Source organism: Mustela nigripes, chromosome 1, assembly GCF_022355385.1.
Source record: "Mustela nigripes isolate SB6536 chromosome 1, MUSNIG.SB6536, whole genome shotgun sequence".
Taxonomy (NCBI): domain Eukaryota; kingdom Metazoa; phylum Chordata; class Mammalia; order Carnivora; family Mustelidae; genus Mustela; species Mustela nigripes.
Window position 1 is genome coordinate 236,030,570 of NC_081557.1, and position 20,846 is coordinate 236,051,415.

Consider the following 20,846-nt stretch of genomic DNA (forward strand, 5'->3'; position numbering starts at 1 on the left):
TTCTATAACATGGATGAACCTTAAAAACATTAAATTAAGTGGAAGAAGTCACAAAGACCACATACTATCCTGATTCCATTTATAGGAAAGGTTCATAACAGGCAGATCTTTAAAGACAGAAAGTAGATTAGTGGTTGTATGAGGCAGGAGGTAGAGGGGTGAGGAAAAAGTGGAAATGACCGGCAGTGGGTACAGGGGATTTGTTAGGGAGGGGATGAAATGTTCTAAAATCGATTATAACGATGCTTACACAACTCTGTGAATACTCTATAGCCAAGTGAATTGTATACTTTAAATAGGTGGATTATATGTTATGTGAATTTTATCCCAAATAAAGCTGTTACGGAAAGGAAGTGGGGAGGAGAGGAGAGGAGAGGAAAAGAAATGAGGAAGGGAGGAAGGAAAGATAGACCCAGCGTGTCAAAGTGGAAAGATGGCCAATGTTGCCACTCACCATGCCCTTTCAGAAGGATATATTTCAAAAGCTCACCCCAGATTTCTCCCATACCAACCATCAGGCCCAAGAAACAAAATCCCGGCATGCAGCCGTGGTAACTGTGATGTTCATGTTACACGTTCTCCCCTAATTTCATGTCCAACTAGAACTTTACAGGTAAAATCTTACCACACAGAATAATATTACACAGGAGGTTGGGACAACGGTATTTTTATAGCCTGGTAGATGGCTTAGTGCTCCAGCTCTGTGTTACTCTTACAAGGAATAGCTTTCCAAGAACATGCTTTCTCTGGTCCCCACTCACTCAGCACTCCCCCTGGGCCGGAAGTCCCCCACGGTATCTGACGGTGCTTTCCTAAAGATGGGAGTCTGGGGGTCAGAGCACTGTTAGACTGAGCAATGTGTAGTTAACCTCCCTTCCCAGCCCCAGGAAACGATGATTTTCCTTCCCCTTATAGCCTCGTCCTGGGTCAACCCTCTTCCTTCCAGCCAACCTTGCTTTCCAATATCCCAGGATGGCTTAGAAGGAAACAAGCTTTGGAGTCTGGCAGACAAGAGGGCAAAAACTGACCTGATTTGATCACTTTCCTCTTAGTACTCTAGGTGAGCCTTGAATGTCAAACTTGTAAAATGAAGATCACACAGTATCCAAATTGTTAAAAAAAAAAAAAAAAAAAAAAGAAAACGTACTTATAGGGGCACCTGGGTGGCTCAGTGGGTTAAACCTCTGTCTTCGGCTCAGGTCATGATCTCAGGGTCCTGGGATTGAGCCCCTCGTCGGGCTCTCTGCTCAGCAGGGAGCCTGCTTCCCCCCTCTCTCTGCCTGCCTCTCTGCCTACTTGTGATCTCTATCTCTGACAAATAAATAAATAAAATCTTTAAAAAAAAAAAAAAAAGTACTTGTAGGGGCACAAGCATGTCTCAGTCCGTTAAGCAACCAACTCTGGATCTCAGCTAAGGTTTTGCTCTCAGGCTGATGAGTTCAAGCCCCACACAGGTGTGGAGCCTATGTGTAATAATAATAATAATAATAATAATAATAATTCTTTTTTCCTAGATTTCCACTATGAGCTGGGTCTGTGAATACACACGTGAGTAAGACACAGACTCTGTAGCTGGGAAATTCAGGGTCTAGTAGGAGACACAGAAATAGTGACAGTTATTATAAGGCAATGTGATAAATGGTTGTATAGTACAAATCCATGATAGTATCATGAAGGAGGAAGTGTTAATTCTCTTAAAGGTAGAACAGGAGGAAGAAGGCTTTATGGTGTGGCTGTGAGACTTCAGTAAGACAATGTGTCCACAGAACCCTTGGCACATAGCCGCTGTTCAAAGAGTATGAAGTTCTTTCCCCACTAAGGGCCCTAGAAATTCAGAAGAAAAAAATAAGTTTTGTCAAGAGAGGTAAAAAACAAAGCAAAAACAAACAAACAAAAAACTGGACAGGACTGTTCCCTGCTCTGGCCAGGGTATTATCAAGGGCTAATTCAACTAAAGAAAGCTGGGCCTCACTTTTTATTTCTTCCTGCCCATAAACATAATACCTAGAAAGACAGTAACGTAATACATTTATTTATAACAAATACATGCAGATACAGATGTCCTGGGGTGCATCTTGTGTGTTTTAACCCGTAATTCTACCTTTGCCAAATTGTAACATCCAGTAAAATGTTCAAAAAAAAATCTGGATTTTTTTTCGCAATCATCAGACGCATCTTTACTGACCCCCTGCCATTATGAAGCACCAGGCAACAGAGATGTAAAATCGAATTTACAACAAGCTTAGAAACGACCAGGCAGGGAAAACCAACCCTTAACGACTATAACACAAGGCGGAACAACACATTGTTTTTATTCCCCCACAATAAATTACTCATGAGGTTTCCTTGCTCTTGGAACCAAGCAGGGAAATAATATTGATGATAATGGGTGGTTCCTGGTCAGACCTGTCCTCCTAATTTTGAGAACTAGATATCTGCCAATGGGCTTCCCCGGGTGAAAAAAAGACATGCTCGATTCTCAGTAGAGACAAGTCAAGTACTCAGTGTTCTCCGAGAAAAATCTTGCTGGAATGGTAAAACCTCTACTGGTTATCAAGAGGCTTCGCTGTGCAGATAAACAACCTTGAACGTCAGTAGATCCATGGTAGTACAAGGAACAGGGTGTAACCCAACTTCGGAGTCTGTGGCATATGATGAGATCAGTAAGGACATCGCCAATGCCTCCTCCGTCCTGCCCAAATGCAAGAACACCATAAGCCTGAAACTGACAACAAAATGAAACCAACCCCGAAGACAACAGACAGGCAGACAGAGAAAAACTATCCCGATGACCCATTTTGAGTGCTTCGATCCTGTCTCGTGCCACCCTTCGGAATCTGAGTTAAGTCAATCTATGTATCCACGGACTTCCCATATAGAACTGCGTTTGAGATACTTGCTTGTCAACTGGTTCCTGAAGCTACTGGGGACGAGAATTCTGTCCCTTGCAACCCAAAGAGTCCCAATTAACAAAGGTTATGGAACCAAGAAAGTGACACGGTAATCCCAGGGGACCCATCCACTCTTCCCACACTTTTTCCCAGTCTGCTCTCCAGCTGCCGCAGAAAGCTGCCATTTTTCCTCCTCAATTCTTTAAGTAAAATTTTAGTTGGTGCTTCTTCACCCTGACTAAAGAGGGCATCTCATCATTTTGGGTCTAATGGAAGAACGGTGTTAATCTCACGTATCTCTGAAGAGGAGTGCTAAAACTCAAAGGGAGAAATGACAGAGGACATTCTGATAAAAACAGGCTCCTCCTAGAAGTTCCGTATTTTTAGCTTCTGAAAAGCGGTCAGATTGCTTTCTCTCTCTCTCCCTCTCTGTAACAGAATCTTACAGAAGACTCTTGTGTTCATGGAGAGAGCCTTCTGGCGATGATTCTAGCCAAGACCACTGACATGTGGCCTCTAGGCCTGTCTCTCCTAGGTCTGTCTGCCGACCTGAGCGGCGTTCTCTGGGATTTGCTCAAAGAATTCAGAAATAACTGATCATTCTCACATCTCTCTTTCCTTTCATTTTATCTGCCTTCTCCTGCTTCCCTCTTAGAAAAAGGCAGAGTGTAGAGAAGAATAAACAACAAAATCTATGGGGAGGCAACTCTGACAGGAAGCCATGGAAAACCCATTAAGAGAATTTCTGGCCAGGCTTGCACCGGATCGGCAGCTGTGTGGGCTAAGAAGACACTGGCCATAAATCTGTTGGGCACCGTGCGAAAGCAAGGCCATCAGCCGGAAGGATGGTTTCCAAACCATCACTCAGTCTAACCTATTATATACCAACCTTGGTTGGAGAACTAAAACATATTAAAAACAAAAACATCACCACGACTGCTAGACTTTCTGGAGGGTCCTGGGCCTTCGTAGTTTTTTTTAAAGCTCCTGCAGCTGATTCTAGTACATAGCCAAGGTAAAAAAACACTCGTTTATACAGATCTCCAAACAAACTCTCCAACCATTGCTCAGTTGCCTGAGTGGTTTGGGCTATCACCCAAAGGGCTACCAACAAAGCCTAGAGTGTTCTCTCCTTTCTTCTCCACAAGCAGATGATTAAGCTTCACTTACGAAATCTTTACTGAATAGAACCCTGAACTAAGCACCTTCCATACATCATCTCTAATCTTTATGGCCACCCTGGAGAACAGTACCATTCCCATCGTTAGTTAGCACAAGAAACAGAGACATGGAGAGGAAAAGGAATTTACCCAAGACTGCCCAGCAAAGTGAGAGACACAGAGAGATCTGAACCCCAGCTTGCACTCTCTCCACATGATAGCCCCTCGTCATGGACTGTCTTTACTCTGGGCTTTACTTTTTCTTTTCTTTTTTTTCCTTCTTACTTTTTTTTTTTTTTAAGATTTTATTTATTTATTTGGCAGAGAGAGAGATCACAAGTAGGCAGAGAGGCAGGCAGAGAGAAAGGGGGAAGCAGGCTCTCTGCTGAGCAGAGTCCGATGCGGGACTCAATCCCAGGACCCTGAGATCATGACCTGAGCCGAAGGCAGAAGCTTAACCCACTGGGCCACCCTGCACCCCCCCCCTCACTTTTTTTTGCTTTTGACATAATCCAAAGTTGACATCTTACTAATATCCAACGGCATATGCAAATAAGCCATTTGAAAACTAGTGAGTCTCAGAGAAATACTTGTAAATTCAAAACGAGCTTCTTTTATTTTATATCATGAACTGTAAATGCTTATTATTATTTTTTAAATTCTCCAATTCTAGAAAGCAGAGACAAATGTCAAGAGCTGTTACCAGCCTCCCCTTCAGAACCCTAATGTGCACTTGCAATTTGAACTTGCTTCACTGAGCAGACTAGGTTTGCCCAGTTTAGTAAACATACAATTGGTCCGGTCTATAAAATCAGTGGTGAATCTTTTCGTAACAGAGCACGAGGACGCCTGTTATCAAACACTGATGCTCCTTTAAATTCCGTTTCCTAAAATACTTAAATTATTAGTAAATCTGGAAATTCTCCCTTAGCTTCTAATTGCTAGAAAACATAAGGCATGCATGTACACACACACACACACACACACACACACACACACGTTTCCATTTCTAACACAATGTATGAATGGGACTGTGATTTGGTACTTTATTACAAACCAGGAATGCTGCAATTAGCTTCAGAAAGTCCGACTGAGTGAGTTTATACTTCTCTATGGCATTACCGTCGTACACCTTATGCTAACAGTAGGTACTCAAGAAATACTTGTGAACAAATATTTAAATGAGCAGGGAAGACAGCAGTGCAAAACTCGGGGGAGAAAGGCTACCCCATGCAGACTCATCTCTGTTCCAGACAGCCACCCTTTTCCCGTCAGAGGATCCCACAATCTCACTGATGGATGGGACCCCCTGCACACACGACCTGACCCCTTGGCAACCTAATCTGGTTTTCTTACAGCTGCAAGAGTTAGAAAATAATAGTCCAACCCAGGACATGCTTTTGTTCAGTTCTAAAGAAAATGCCTGGGGTGCCTGGGTTACTCAGTCAGTTAAGTGTCTGACTCTTGGTTTTGGCTCAGATCATGACATCAGGGTTGTGAGATCCAGGCCTGCACTGAGCCGGTGCTGGGCTCTGCTATCAGCATGGAGTCTGCTGCAGATTCTCTCATCTCCCTTGGCCCCTCCCCCTGTTTGTTCTCTCTCTCTCAAATAAATAATCTTTAAAAAAAATTTTTTTTTAAAAAGTTCCCATTTGTCAGGAGGGTATGTTGAGGTGAGTTAAGACTCGTCAACATTTTGCTTTAGGGCTCCTGTGGTTCCCTCAATTATAACGGATTATAACCCAAAGACAGTTTTCTCTGATGGGAGGAGGGATGGCATGCAGAACTGAATGTACTTTGGGGTTGAACTGCTCTGAGTGTGAAGGCAGACTCTGGCATTTACTAAATGACATGTCTTTGTTCAGGACCCCTGAGCCCTCTTTGCCTCAGTTTCCCCATTTGTAAAGGGGATGAATGATTCCGAGCTAGCAGAGCTATTGTGAGGCTGGGGATTATATACATAAAGTACTTGGTACAAAGTCTGACACATGGTAAGGGCACAGTCAAATGGTACGAGCTGACCAGCTCTCACCGACCACAGTGTTGGGGAAAGAGCGCTGTTTTTAAATGGCTGAGGCTGTTCACCAAACATCGTGTGGCTAGCAGTGTGGGCCAGCGGGAAGCGCTGGGCACAGTGGAGGCAGAAAATCTGCCTTTCACTCACCAGGTATGTGACATCAGCTTCTCTATTTCAGCTTTCTCGCACACAAAATCAGTATATTTTACATCTTGAAATTTTTTTAATTTTTTATTTTCTTTTTCTTTTAAAGATTTTATTTTTTATTTATTTGACAGAGATCACAAGTAGGCAGAGAGTCAGGCAGAGAGAGAGAGAGAGGAGGAAGCAGGCTCCCTGCAGAGCAGAGAGCCTGATGTGGGGCTCGACTGGGATCATGACCTGAGCCAAAGGCAGAGGCTTTAACCCACTGAGCCACCCAGGCGTCCCTTATTTTATTTTTCTTAAAGATTTTATTTAGTTATTTGTCAAAGAGAGAGAGAGAGCGCAAGCAAGCAGAGAGGCAGGCAGAGGGAGAGGGAAATAAATACAGGTTCCCCGTTGAGCAAGAAGCCTGATGCAGGGCTCGATCCCAGGACCCTAGGATCATGATCTGACCGAAGGCAGACGCTTAACTGACTGAGCCACCCAGGTGTCCCTTGGAATACCTCCAAGATATTCAGTCGAATCAAGAGACTTTGACACCCACGGGATCAGCACGTAGAGCCCTGTGTGAGTTAGAAAGCAAAGTACTTCTGATCCCATTTTGAAAGACATGAACTTTGTCTCTCAGGAAATTTCTCAGCAAGTCTGACTTGAAACTCATCTACCTTTCTTAGGGTGATTGAACGTTTTTTTTACACATAAACTTTTAAACCCGATCTTTAAAAAAAAAAAAAAACCCTCAAAAGTTGTCAAATACAGACTTTAGAATGCACTGCATGCATGTGAAAAGAAAAACTCTTTATAAGCAAAAACATGTATGTATAAGTAAAGGCTCCAACAGGAGATACCCGCCCGCCCGATTGCGTAAGAGCTAAGTCTTCAATAATGAGGTGGCACGTCTGGTGTGGTCTCCGGCAGGATGGGGTTGCCCCGATGTCATCAGCAGTGAGCCTGTTCAGTTCAGACCAACTGTGAAGTCATGAAACTTCCCTTAAGCTCAGTTTCCTCATCTGTACAAAAGTGGCAGTCACCTCCCAGGGTGATGGCATAGGTTAAGTAAACAGCCCAGGGAGAGCCCTTCGTAAACAGACTCTCAGAAACCGACTTTTCTCTGTCTACCCTTTTCAGGTGATAACATTTCCACCCCACCCTTTCTTCGATCCCTTCACTGGAAAGCTCTGGCACATGAAGGGAATGATTCTCAGCCGCTACAGCCACGTTCTTAATTCCCCCAAAACTCTTAAATGGTGGTCTGTTCTGACAATGGGAGACTATCCAGCAATGAGAAATAAAGTGAAACAATGTGGACAAATGCCCCAAGCACCAGACTGAATGGAAGATGCAGAGAACAAAAGAACACATATGATCCCACTGTTAGCAAGTTCAAGAACAGCTGAAGCTAATGTATGGTAAAAGAAGTTAAAATAATGGTGATCTTGAGGCATGGGGGTTGACTGAGGAAAAGCACAAAGGAGTCTTCTGGGATACTGAAAAGTTTCTGTACCTTGATCTGAGGGGTGGCTACCCAGGTGCATATAAGTAAAAACTTACCAAGCTGAAAGAGTTGTGCATTTTACTGCCTTTGTTATACCTCAATCACTAATATTGAAAATAGTATTTTTTGAAGATTTTATTTTTTAAGTAATCTCTACCCCCGACATGGGACTCAAACCCGTCACTTCAGATCAAGAACTGCATGCTCCACAGACCGAGCCAGCCAAGTGGCCCTAAAATAATATTTCTTCAAAGCATTTATTGGACTTAAGCTTGTCACCTGGAAGTTTCTCTCTTGTGCATTCTTCTAGGCTCTTTTTACATTGTCATGGGTGATAAATGTAGTTATTGATACCTCTGCAATGGTAGAATTAAAGAATACTCATATATAAAATTTTACAAGTAATTGAATTTGTTCCTTTAAGCAAGAATACTTTATGAAATGATTTGTAGTCCTTGCTATCATTTTAAACAGACACAACTGTGCACATTCCTCTTGGTGAACCAAGGTTATCCTTAGAAACTTACCTGGGCAAGCTGGGCTGAGACTAAGTAGTAACTTCAGGACCTTTGCTTCTATACTGATGACAGGAGTCTTTGTCCCTTCCCTGCTATTTCTTACTGTCACCTGGCTGTCTCTGAGGATCCCGATCTTTCTCCTTTGTTTTCCTTCATGCCTTTACTCATAAAGTTGGCACCTATTTTTTGAACGCCCAGTATGTACTAAGCACTGGAGATTATCATAGCGATAAGCCATTCATGATCCATGACCTAATGGGACATAATTTTAGCAGAGAAGTCAAGTATAAAATAAATGTGATGACTGTCTTAAAGGGGGAAGCATAGGACCTAATCTAGGAGGTCTGGAGTGACATTTTAGAACTGAGAGATGATTGGGGTGCCTGGGTGACTCAGTGGATTAAACCTCTGCCTTCGGCTCAGGTCATGATCTCATGGTCCTGGGATCGAGCCCTGCATGGGGCTCTCTGCTCAGCAGCCTGCTTCCCCATCTCTCTCTGCCTGCCTCTCTGCCTACTTGTGATCTCTGTCAAATAAATAAATAAAATCTTAAAAAAAAAAAAAAAAGAACCGAGAGATGAAAAACAAGCCCAGAGTGAGACCTTAGTAAGTATTAGCTGAATGAATGAGTGTACACTTAATGATCGTGAGCCAACAGAGAAGCTGGCGTTCTGAATTACTGTGCACTGGGAAACTGGGAATTTTATCAGAAGATGCCTAAATCAAGAGTCAACAGGCATTGAGTGAGGCCCTGATGCATTTATGCTTCGAGGACTATTTTTTGCTTAAAGACACTGAATTACCAGACAAGCGAATAATTTTTACTCATTGCTCAGCTAACCTATATATATTCAGTTTCATGCCACCAAAACAAAACCAGCCCCAAATAGCAATAGCCCAAATTTTTATGATGATTTCTCCAGCTTGCCTGCATAATTCTGACCGCCAGTGCCTATGTAGGTGACTTTTCTGGTAGAGTCCCCCAAAGCGATCTGGAAATGTAGTTGTCACCCATGCACACTTCCATGGGACAGCCGGGCCCCAGCATGAGAAAACAGCCAAGACTCCTTGGGTTTTATCGAATGTTGCAAACTGCCACCTAATTTATGTCTGAAGAGGTCACCTTCATGACATATTACAAATCCAGAACTTGCTAAGGGATAGAAAGATAGGATGACAACCACCTTTGTGGAGAGACCACATAACGATGCATCTTCTTCCAAAACCAACCTGATCCAGAAACACTATTATCACGTCGCATGGAAGAGCAGCACGTTTAAAATGACAAGAGTAAGAGCCAATTTACTCAGGTCTTCACCCTACGTGTGTAGCCTTTGGTGATCAAAGTTTCTAAAATTTGGTAGGTCGTTGGAACTAAAAACCTGAAAAAGCTGAACGAAGGAACTACACCAAATAAGGTTTTTTCCCAATGATGTCAAGTGAGGAATGACAAGTATCTGGAAATGGTACATTTTTAGACTTTTTCCCAGAGTCTTTTGGTTCATCTAATAAGATTTCAAACATAAAGCTTCACCCATCTAGTTCAGACTCCATGGAATTCATGCACGAACTCCTATTCTACTTGGATTTTTCTGGCATCACAGGTGGTCGAAAGTTTCCCAGACCCAGAAGCATCGAAGCGCAACTGTGGGACAGACAGGCAGACAGCGAGGATTCTTCCATCTGTTTCAGACTCTTAAAAGGGTCGTAAGAAAAAGTTAAACCACTCGCTGAAAGTTACACAAACTTTCAGCCGTCAGGGTAGTAAAACAACTCGCCGCTAAACCTGATTTTGTGATACGTGTACACAGATGATCAAATCTGATACCTCCGAGGGGAATGAACTCGAGGTCTTTTGACCCCCATGGCTGTTAGATTTGGTCCTACTTGCCTAAATACACAAAGCCACTGTGAAGTTTTCCCCATGAAGGAAGTTCCCTCTAATTCTGAAACAATCATTTCTTCTAGCCATTTTGCAATGGCTGGGAACTTGTCAGAAGAAAGACTGTTGGCTTCTTACTGCCAGTGTCACTGGGCAAAACGTCCAAAAATCACTCCCCCCCCCCCATAATCAGTGGGCTCTTCGTTTTAGCTCTGTCTTCATACTTACGTCACCCACTACATGGGCAAATGGACCAAAGATCCCATGTTTGTTATAGTGCCTATATTATACCGTGATTCCTTTCCTCAGGAACTGGGCATTATAGACATCTTTCAGAGCTAACCTTTTTCTAGATTTTTCCTATTTATTGTTTGGGTTTTAGTCACTAATAACATGGTTGCAGGTATGTGTATTGAGGAAACCATTATTATAATTGATCAAATATTAAATACTCAGTTAAGGCTCTAGTTTTATCCTATGTACTCATGTACATAGGATATGTACATAGGATAGTACTCATGTACTATGTACATATCCTATGTACTCATTTTCATCCTATGTACTACATTCTAGCTTCTTCTTCTTCTTTTTTTTTTTTTTTGGTTAAAAAAAAAAAAGCCAGAATGTAAATATTTAGTATTTCCAAGAAGTATTTAATCCTTAGTTTTTCAAAAATGATCTATGAACTGTATACAGTTGTTCCTAGGGAACGTGTTCTAAAAACACAGATTTGAGGAAAAGAAGCAAGCTTTCCAGCTGACCATGATTCTGGTATCTTGTCAAAATTCAACAGAAAAGGTGGAGAAGAAAGAAAGCTTAAGAGTATGTTCATGAAACCAGAAACCACCATTTAGCAAAAGCTATTAATGGCATGAGTCATGGGGCGCACCAAAGTGCAAGTCACAAGGTTACAGGTCGCCTCCTAGAAACACCACACCTGGTTCCGAATTCTTTGCTAAAGCAAATGCTACCATTTGATTCAGACCGTTGGAAAACCTCAAGCCCCGGAAGACCTCACCTTGCTCCCCGAGACACCCAAGTCCCTCGAGCAAAACCGAAAACAACTGACCGAAAGTGAAGGTTTACAATGATCCAGGGACTCTGAGCACCGAAAAATAGTTTGCAAAGCCATTATTTTTGCCACTGCTCTCTCCTCCCCTCCCCATTTCTGCCCCTTCAGCCGAAGGCAACCCAGATTGTTTATAACCTGAAATTCTAAATATTTATAAACACGAAAGTACGAAACAATGTACCTACCACACACCTGGAGCTCTCTTTCCCCGGCTTCTCTCCTCCCACACTCTGGCAACGGAATGCCCTTCAAAACCATGGCTCAGTGCTTTTGGTAAATGTTTTACGAGACACTAAACAGCCTTGTGTCCCACCCTCAGAGCAAACACCATGGACAGAACACAATATAAGGGTTGCAAAGATATCGTGTGATGCACAATAATGCAAATCAACAGGCAGAATCATTTCTACACTTCCCCTTAAGAGAGAGAAAAAAAAAAATTCCAAACTTAGGGGGGAGTGCAGGCTAGGCTAGCAGGAAGGGCTTGCAGAAATAAACCTTGACTAGTTGCGCCTGTGTGTGTGTGTGCGTGTGTGTGTGAAAGCGGCATTATGATAAGCCATTGTTCTAATCCCCAAGCAAGTCTTGGCTTGCTGAACTGAAAAAGTGTCAAAGGCAAGAGCTAATAAAAAGTAGAGTTCACCCCTGCGCCTGTGGCAGACCCAGGAGCCCCTGTACATTTCCCCTCAATTTCTATTCATTAGAGAAAATGCAACTTGAAAAAGTCTTCCTAAACTGTCTTGCGCAATGAACCAACCGCACTCGCTGTTTTCTTGATTCCCCAAGTAAAAACCAACTCTGCTCCAAACCAGAGGTTTTGCATTCCATTCAAGTTAACAATTACAACTGGAGGATAACAGAAACTTGCTGGCACTGAATTATTAGCATACCCAGAATGTCAGGTGCCTCTTGGTACCACTGGGGTTAACACGATAAAGAGAGGGTGCGCTCTGGGATTGTCCGTCTCATTTTACCGAAACTACACACGGAGACAGCCAGAGTCGGGAGCCCAGGGTGGTACGCGCCAACCTGCTCTGGGAGCTCCGAGTAGGACATTCTGAGAGAGGAGAAAGGAGAATTATTTAGCAACCATCAAGGCTACTCGTGGAAAGGAGACCAAGGCTGCCTACAGGAGAAGAAATAATTAACTCTGGCTCTGAAATCACACACAGCTAGGTTAATCCAATAAGAAAACCCATCCTCCATCCCCACCCACTCTGCCCCAGTTCTAGGAATACTCGAAGTTTTGCATTTCATACCTTCAGGATGTCTAGCAGGGCAGAAAGGAAACGGAACATAGAACTGAGATCATGGCTTTTCTACGTGCCAGCTGTGTGACCTTGAGCAAATCATTCCACCTCTCTGAGCCTGTTTCTTCATCTAGATAATAAAAATTCTAGAACCAGGAAATCCAGCCCCAAGAACTGACAGTTCTCCCCATCTGAGAGTTAGACAATGGCAAAGAGCAGTTCTTGACATTTTCAAAACTTAAGGTCTTCAAATCTTAAGATTTGTTGCAACTTACTTGGTCCCTCTACCTTGTGTAGACAGGTCCTGTTTCATTTTCAGTTTCCTCATATTTACAGATCCCCAGGTTAGCGCTACGCTGAAGGCAACTGACTTTACTTCTCTTTGGTCCAACTGACTAGTCCGCCTTCGGTGGGTGTCCTAAATGGCAGTTTATCTGCCTCCCAGGGGCGATCCTGAGGGGCCCCCCAGCCCTCTGCCTGAGCCGTCCTGCCCTTCTGTTCTCACACTTCCCCTCTTCATGAATCCACCTGCCCCTGGCCAGGCCTCCACAGCCAGGCTACCTGCCTCGTAAAGTCTCATCCTGCTCTCACTTTCCCCTTCCTTCTCTCTTGCTGTCTTCTCTTTCCTTCTTTTTTCCCTTCCTTCCCTCTGCCTCGCCCCACTGAGAGCGCGCATGGGGACGTGGTGAAGAGCAATTACTCTTCTCATCCTGTTTCTTCCATTATTTGGTGGGTTGTCTCAAACACCCCATGAGGGAGGAAAGTCAGATGTTTTGGTCACCCAGATTCTATTGACAAGAGCCGTGCGATCGAGAGGTTCAGCTGGTCTCCGGCCAACCGCTAATGGCGCCCCGCAGCTCGGCTTTCCTCACAGGGTTTCCCTCAGCCTCTCCAGGGTGGGCTAACGCCTCGCCTCAGATGCCCCTCAGCGCCCCCGAAGGCCCCCCCTGGTTTCTTCGGTTCTCTCTGCCCATCTTGCCCACCGCCCCCCGCCTTGGATCACTCATCTTCTTGTCTCCTTCCTTCTTCCCTCTTGGCTGGTCAACCTCTTATTCTGTTCCTAGGGCCTCTCTCACTGAACCCCACAGACCACTTCTGATTATTGCTATCCCCGCGTGCCTTTCCTTCCACAAACCCAACAGGAGCAAATCTCCAAAGGATGAAACTGAGAGCCTGGGAGACAATTACTCACTTCCTGGGAGACTTTCCTTACTAGAGCTCCTTTCGGGTCACATATCCCATGACAACCTGCACCCTGTTACGTGCGTGTATGTCAACGGCTTTCTGGACCACAAGCACACCCAGGCATGGGTCTGGGCATGGAGTCCAGGGCTAAGGGCTAAGGAACATACTAGAATTGGGGTGGGGGGAAAAAATAAAAACTGAAGACATACTACTTGAACCTAAAGCCAGGCCTCCATGGAGTACATTTTAGGTCGAAGTGGAGACCTGAATTTGGGGTTTTAATATCCTTGTTTTGCACTTTTTTCCTTTTTCTTTGTATTCAAATAAGGATAAGAAAATTTGGTTATAAAGACAAGATAGCATCTAAGCTATCCAATTGTGCCATGAGACCAGCATCATTCAGGAAATGTCTGCAGTGACCAGGCTCTGGACATGCGTTATGTCGTTTACTGTCATCAGACAGGAAGGGACAGGGTCTGAGAGACCGTCCCTGGGCAGGCAGCTGTTAATGACCGAACTGAACATCAGAGCGGGTCTCCATCCTCACTCTTTGCCTGAGCGGTCCTCATGCCACACACACACCACAACCTGCCCTCTCCAAGGACATGACTACTGCCCCAATCAAGAGCCACCTTGCTGGTGTTTTCAGCCACTCGGTGCTCAGACCCTGCCTGACCCCATTCTTCTTCTCTATTCCTTCTCCTTGGCCTCCCCACCCACGTCCCTCCACGTTTTTTCTGATCCCAAAGACAATCTGTCCTGTCCGCTTTGCAATCTGTTGGCAAACCCTAATACAGGGGCCCTCTTTGGACCACAAAACCTGACCATATAGACAGCGTGGCTCGTCCCACTTCCAGGAGGCTTTTTATATCCATTTCTTCTGTGGCTACAAATTTGGATATTTGACTTCAGACACTGCAGGTTGGGTTAAAATTCCCTGTGCGATTGAAACAACACTTGGGGTGCTACTGTATTCAAATATTATATTTCATGCAGCTCAGAGACCCAATTCCATGTTCCCAACAAAGAACCATGCCTTCTCCGCCATATAAATGCTTCATAAGAGCATTTCCCCATTTCCAGACATGCACTTCTAAGTCAAGATTTTGCTCCAGTGTGTTTACGCCAGTGTGCAAGTATACCCCTGAATTTTTTTTTTAATTAACATATAATGTATTGGGCACCTGGATGTCTCAATCATTAAGCTTCTACCTTTGGCTCAGGTCATGTTTCCAGGGTCCTGGGATCGAGAGCCCTGTGTCAGGCTCCCTGCTCCACAGGAAGTCTGTTTCTCCCTCTCACTCTCTCTGCTTGTTCCCTCTCCCGCTGTGTCTCTCTCTATCAAATAAATAAAATCTTCAAAACAAAACAAAACAACAAAGCAAAACAAAGAAACCATATAATGTGGTATTTGTATCCGGGTAGACCCCTGAAATTTTTAACTGCAAAGTTCCAATAGGGCAGAATAATCGAATGCTGGGAAGTGCTACTCTATTGTCCTGGGCCTGTTCCTGAGCACCTGTCCATTCTAGAAGGCCCCTTCTAGCTTAGATACCCTTGAGTCTAGCAAAGATTTGTCCTGCAGGATGATTCCCCATTCTGGAAGGGATTCTGAATTCCCTTGGACACTAGGGAATTCAGGGCAGGAAGCAGCAGAAGGTGAAGACTGTATTTGGAATTGTCAAGACGCCCAGAATTTTTCAACGGCCTTGGCAGTCCCCCAGATTACTCATGCCTCTTCAGTTCTCTGGAAGGGGGCTTCAGAGAACCCTGTAAGCACAGCCTCAGAAACTGCTCATCACCCACCCCAGCCTAAACTCACACCCCAAGCAAAGTGTCCTCACACCTCTTGATGTTCCCCCCAAGTCCCCCAAAGAAGGAGAGGCTGGAACATATGAGAAGAACAACACATGATGAATCTGCTCTGTCCAACACGGTCTTTCACTGGGACATCATTCCCTAGACCAGCAGTTCTCAAACTGAGGTTTCTGGGCACTCTGAAGAACCCTTAGACTCTTTCGGAAGTCTGGAAGGTCATAACTATTTTCATAATAACTCTAATATTTTTGCCCTTTTCATGGAGTTGACATTGGTCAAGAGTTGACAAGAGGTAAAGAGAGTGGTGGGTACAGCAACCTAGAATAAGACAGAGGTAACTTTTTCACCACCGGGCACTCACAAGTTTGTTTTGTTTTGCTTTGTTATGTTTTTTTAGAGCCCATTTTCCTCAGGAATATACTTGATGATGCACGAAAATGTTAATTTTATTATACTTTAACTCTTAAGTATAATCTTTATAATCTTCTGTGTGATCCAACGAGAAGGACACACGAAGCTCTCCTGCTGTGCACCAAATTATGGGGACAGTCCCAGGGAAAATCACTTTTGTGGAACACAGGAGATCTGCAGCTGTTTTTGTCACAGAACAGCATTTTTGCCTGAATGAATGACCGACAGACAAAAACCAAAGTTATTCAGAAGTGGGATATTTGGCAGACATTTTCTGGGAAATGAACGAAGGGCGCAAGTTACGTCCAAGAACATAACTGACAGCATTTGTTTCCAATGATAAACCTCGAGCTCTCAAGTCTAAAGTTAAAATTACAGAGAATCTGTGATTGTCATCACACATTGGATGGCTTGCCAATAAATAAAGGCTCTTCAGTTGAGATTAGTTGTGATGTTAGCAAATGTGATTTTTTTTTTAAAGTATCATATAACAAAATGTGTCAATATTTAGAAGATCTTCACAACTCAGTAAACCAATATTTTCCATGTGACCAATTCATGATGTTACAGATTCATGACTGGCTTAAAGAGCCATTCAAAGTACAAGATAAATGGACGGCTTTTAATGTTATAGAGTGCGAAAAGTTGATACTGTTTCAGATTCCATACTGCAACTAACTTTTAAGAAACTCTCCCTTCTTGGGGCACCTGGGTGGCTCAGTGGGTTAAGCCTCTGCCTTTGGCTCAGGTCATGATCTCAGGGTCTTGGGTTCGAGCCCCACATCAGGCTCTCTGCTCAGCGGGGAGCCTGCTTCCCCTCTCTCTCTCCACCTACTTGTGATCTCTGTCAAGTAAATAAATAAAATCTCAGAAAAAAAGAAAAGAAACTCTCCCTTCTTGAGAGTTTGGATTCTGTATCAAATAAGAATGTTTATGATTATCTAAAAAGACTGCTGAAATACTCTTCCCTTTTCCAACTACAATCTTTGTGAGGCCGAGTTTTCTTTACAAAATTTTGTAAAAATAACATCAGTAGATTGAAGACAGAACCAAATATTAAGAAGCAGCTCATTTCTATCAAGCCAGTCATGAAAGATATTTGCAAAAAAATGTAAACAATGCACTCTTCTCACCATTGACTTGTTTTTGGAAATATAGTTTTTTATAAAAATGTTTTTCATGTTTTTGGGGTACCTGGGTGGCTCAGTGGGCTAAGCCTCTGCCTTCAGCCTAGGTCATGATCTCAGGGTCCTAGGATTGAGCCCCGCTTTGGGCTCTCTACTCTCTGCTCAGCAGGGAGCCTGCTTCCCCCTTCTCTCTGCCGGCCTCTCTGCCTACTTGCGATCTCTCTCTCTCTCTCTGGCAAATAAAATCTTTTTAAAAAATGTTATTCATGTTTTTAACACAAGAGCTCACTATTGTTATTTTTGAAGGAATTAAGTAAATATTTTTAATTTCTCCATTTGAATTCCTAACACGGTCAACAGCAAAATGTACAACCCACATAAACAAGGGTGCTGTAGGTCCCCCAATAATTTTTAAAAATGCAAAGATAGGGTTGCCCCCTAATTAGCAAATACAAATGTGGGGCACCCAGTTAAGTTTGAATTTCAGATGAATAAGAAATGATAATTTGTTAAACACACCCATGAAATATCTAGGACATACTTATGCTTTAAAAATTACTTACTGATTATCTGAAGGTTATCTGAAGTTAACTGAGCATTTTTTAAATTTTCTTTGCCTATTAAGAGGTACCCAGACCCAGAAGTTTGAGAAACACTGTACCAGACCACACCCTCCACATCTGTGCTGAAACACTAATGCCAACACTTATTAGGCATCCACTGTATACAAGACCCAGCACTAACTTCTTGGCATACACTTCCCCTTCAGTCTCCCCCCAATCCTACATGACATACTCTTACGATCCCTATTTTACAAATGAGGAAATAAAAACCCCGAGAAGACAAGTGAAGCTAATTACTTGTGGAAGGCAGACCTGGAACCCACGCCCTCAGTCGCCAAAATCTCAGCTTGTAACTCTAAGGCTTAGATCACTCTGGATAATGGAAGATTCCTAAAGATGATGGTTCTTCTGCATATTTGCTATTCAATCTCTGATGCTTCTCAGCTCTCACACAGCTGTGTGTTCTCAGCTATCAGAGCCACAGGGAAACCCAAGAGTGTGTGGCAGGGAGTCCTATCCAGAATTGGCCATGAATTTTGACCCAGAGCAACTTCTCTAATGGACACTCCCCTGGGTATGAACAGCGGCATTGTTCTGGGCTGAAAATTCTAGAATGGAGCAACAGTGCACAGGCACTGCTCATCGTTGATAATTGCAAGCCACTGGGATTTGGTGCTGAGCTAGAATCAGCCTTGAGAATAAACCGGGAATTTCTCCAAATGAATCTGAACGAAGTGAAGCAAACATAATCATTGTTGTAAGCAAGCCAAGATCCTGGTTTTTGTAAGATCATGACCCAGGCCACTGGATATATTTAATGAGCTCAGGCTCAACAGTAAACAAACAAGGGAAGGTAAATTTTTTTTATGATCCAACACAGGGGTAAGAGTATGTATCCGGGGCCCTGTGATCTGCAAATACAAAAGTGAATTTGCCTGCAGCCAACTGGAAGCCCCGCCCCCATCACCCAAGGTTAGAATATAATGTAGAAAGTGGTAAACAGAAAAGCAGGGAGACAGACGCCAGTCTTTCACATGGGGGAAATTTCTTTGACAAAGGGAAGATTTAGGTTTCAAATTTTTTTTTTGTTTTGCAAATCTGGATTTTTATCAGATGGGAGGCAAACTGGATTATACTGGGAGCAGTTGTGTATACAGAAGCCAAGGGTGAGAGATCTCTGAAAATGAGCATAGAAGAGAGAATGGGACAGGGGAAGAGAATAAAAGATCAGAGATCAGAAAAAGAAAAATGCCCAAACCGGAGTGTTGGATAATTAAGAAGAGGCGCATTTTAGAAACCAAGACTTGCTGAAAGCCTAGAGGACAGTCTAGGTGGAAAGAAATTTTTGGGAAACCCAAGGGACAGCTGAAGGAAAAGCGTCTTTGTTTTACTTTGAAAACTCTCCACTTTGCAGTTCGCCTCAGGCCCCCCGCCCCCCGCCCCCTACGGGGCTGTTGCCTGAGCTCAGACCCTGGCCCAGGCCTGCCCAAAGCCCTGCCCAAAGCCCTGCTCACCCCTTTATCCACTCACTCAATCTGGATCCCCCAAGCGCTAAAAGGGCAAGGGGCAAGAGAATAGGGGCACTTGGGTGGCTCAGTGGGTTAAAGCCTCTGCCCTCGGCTCAGGTCATGATCCCAGGATCCTGAGATCAAGCCCCACAAAGGGAATCTCTGCTCAGCAGGGAGCCTGCTTCCCCACCCCACCGCAGCCCCCCCCCGTGATACCGCCCCTCTCTGCCTTCTTGTGATCTCTGTCAAATAAATAAATAAATAAAATCTTTTTTTTTTTTTTTTTTTTAAAAAGAGAGAATAAAGAACAAATGGAGAGGCAACTCTGGGCTCACTCTCAGATAAGCAGAGGAGGTGGAGGATTCTGGAAGTTCTCCCCTTCAGGGGGCCTTCGGAATTCATTGTCATGACTGCTGACTGTCAAGGAGGACCCAGCTGGAAACTGTAACTCATCAACTTTCCAAACTCAGACAGACTCCAATTCCCAGGACTAGCTTGCCACCTCAGAATGGAGTCAAGAGGGGCGCCTGGGTGGCTCAGTGTGTTAAAGCCTCTGCCTTTGACTCGGGTCGTGATCCCGGGGTCCTGGGATCGAGCCCCGCATGGGGCTCTCTGCTCTGCGGGGAGCCTGCTAACTCCTCTCTCTCTCTCTCTGCCTGCCTCTCTGCCTACTTGTGATCTCTGTCTGTCAAATGAATAAATAAAATCTTAAAAAAAAAGAAAAAAGAATGGAGTCAAGAGTCCTGCCTGCTTTAGACATGAAGGTGACAGAGCTGGGTGGCCCGCCTACTCTGCCCCAGCCCAGCAGGCTGCATTTCCTGTCTTCCCAGCTCTCCACAGCATGGAGAACATGAAGTTTATTTCCCATTTTGTTTGAGACACAGGCCCTAATCACATTTCAGGAAGCCCCTTGCCTTGAAAAGTGGTTGGACTGTACGTGAAGGTCACTAGTGGTTACTGTGGCCCCAGATAGTAAATATTTTAGGCTTTGCAGGTCATACAGTTTGTTAACCTACGTTTCTCTCTCTCCCTTAAAATGTAAAAACCATTCTTTGCTACCTATAAAACATACAAGAACAGACAGCGGAGCAGGCCAGGTGGCTGGTTCCTCACTTAAAGTGACAGCAAAGGGCGGGACGGCGGAGCGGGGGGCAGGGGTAGACACGCAAGTGGTGACTTCTGCATCCTGTCTGGATGAATAGAGTGTTAAGCATTGTGTCAGAACGTCCCTGTCTTGCTGACAAAGGCTATCTTGTCCTCATATTCTCTGCTTATGGGGTCATCTTGCCTTTGCTGGGATTCTGTTCAAAAAAGAATTCAGCTGTAGATCTGGAATTAAACCCTGAAATGCTCATCTTAGGTATTTGCAAAATGAAATAAACAACTTTTAAAAAACGCTAGAATATTTTACAAGTTTTTATTATGTGTGTGTGTGTGTGTGTGTATACATTGTGTTTAAAAGTGAACACTCCAGGGGGCACCTGAGTGGCTCAGTTGGTTAAGCGACTGCCTTCAGCTGAGGTCATGATCCTGGAGTCCCAGGATCGAGTCCTGAATCGGGCTCCCTGCTCAGCAGAAAGTATGCTTCTCCCTTTGACCCTCCCCCTCATGCTTGCTCTCTCTCTCAAATAAAAAATAAAAGTGAATATTCTAGGGACACCTGGGTGGCTTGGTGGTTAAGCATCTGACTCTTGGTTTCTGCTCAGGGTTATGATCTCATGGATCGTGAGATCGAGCCCCATACTGAGGCCCACACTAGGCTCCCTGGCCCTCAGCGGGGAGTCTGCTTGAGCATTCTTTCCCTG

General features: G+C 44.0%; 1 protein-coding gene across 2 annotated transcripts in view; it reads right to left on the reverse strand.

Annotated features, from left to right (window-relative positions):
• RBM47 (RNA binding motif protein 47) overlaps nucleotides 1–11,453 on the reverse strand; it is a 70,198-nt gene extending 58,745 nt beyond the window's left edge. For both annotated transcript variants that reach the window (XM_059382881.1, XM_059382871.1), the window contains exon 1: nucleotides 11,365–11,453. The gene's annotated coding sequence lies outside the window, so the exon portion shown is untranslated. The remainder of the gene's footprint in view (nucleotides 1–11,364) is intronic.
• Nucleotides 11,454–20,846: the final 9,393 nt, after the last annotated feature.